General features: G+C 42.5%; 1 non-coding gene across 1 annotated transcript; it reads right to left on the reverse strand.

The window, feature by feature from the left end:
* Positions 1-262: 262 nt before the first annotated feature.
* Positions 263-459, reverse strand: MIR10978B (microRNA MIR10978b). The gene has a single exon (NR_161578.1). It is a non-coding gene; the product is annotated as a microRNA MIR10978b (primary transcript).
* Between the last annotated feature and the right edge of the window lie 901 nt (positions 460-1360).

A 1360-nucleotide genomic window follows, 5' to 3' on the forward strand; every position in this document is an offset into this window, starting at 1 on the left:
CTTTATTTCTTTAAAATGAAGGGTTTGGCTACAAAACTTTATTACAATGATCAACAACAAACAAGGTTTAAGGAAGACATTACTAGATAACTATGTCTCTGAAACTACAAAAATGATCCTCAAGTAGGCCTTCCAAAGTCTTTAAAGTCTCTACATTGGTGGGAGTCAAGTTGGGCAACTCCATAGCCATGCCTTTCTCTTGCTCTAGGCATGACATTTCCTTCTGGTACTGAGAAATTGTAGCTTCCTGCTTCGAGAGAACACCTTCAAGTCGTGATGCTTCGATTCCCAACTACTCTCGCTCCCGCTCTAACTCTTCTAAACGCACTCAGACGGAAGCTAAAGAGGTCCCTGTAACTTGATAATCTTTCGAAATAGCTTGCTGAGAAGACCGAACTTGGGTAATTGATAAATCCATTGCCGTAAGTTGTTGAGCTCTAACATCTGGACTTAACTTCTTTGAGGAAATAGCACGCAAGGAAGAGTACTCAGTAGAGGTGGCCATAAGTTTGGCAATCTGGACCCTCAAGGGTGAGGAATTAACGTTAAGGTTGTCAATCGCAGAAACAAGTTTCGACAAATCCTCCTTAAGCAACGCAAGGTCTTCCCATGGGCACTTTGAAATCCTCTCCCCAATATGGCTCTTGACATCCATGGCCGCATTAAGTCTGATGCGATGGATAAGCTGTTCAGTACCACGAAGGTTTGGCCCTCTTAAAGAGACCTCAGAGCTAACTGGCAAAGGTGTTGGACGCATGACGGGCCCTTGCATACATTCACCTACACGCAGCAAACTAGGGCAACTTGGCAGATTCGAAACGGGCTCTGTACCAGGCGGATTCCCAATCTCCCCATCTGTAGGTAAATTACCTTCAAATAGCATCTCCATATAAGAATGAATGCATGTGTTCACCAAATTAAAAGAACAAGAAGGCCCAGCCTAAACAAGACAAAGAAAGATGTTAGAAATCAAAGCTAAAACAATGAAAGCAAAAAAAAAAAAAAAAGTCACAGGAAAGAAGGAAACATGTACATCTTTCTCAAGTGACACACGACCATCAAATTGATGAGGTCTAAGCACTTCTTTCTTCTTATGATGAAAATTGACGTCGCTATCAGCATGAACACTTTTAAATGGTCGTTTAGTCGCTTGTTTATAATTTGTTGACGATGCTGGAAAGCAAGTCCATTTTTGTACGAATCAACTTCATCACCCACCTCTTCATAAGCATCCAGATGTTGAGGAGACAAGCATGGGCGTTGAGGAGCTAAAACCACAAGTCTATCTTGCAAAGGAGCTGCACTCGCACAGTCAAGAGGTACCAGCTGCGCAGGAATCACAGAACAACCCTCTCTCAAA

The sequence above is a fragment of the Malus domestica genome, chromosome 08 (genome assembly GCF_042453785.1).
Source record: "Malus domestica chromosome 08, GDT2T_hap1".
NCBI classification, from domain to species: Eukaryota; Viridiplantae; Streptophyta; class Magnoliopsida; order Rosales; family Rosaceae; genus Malus; species Malus domestica.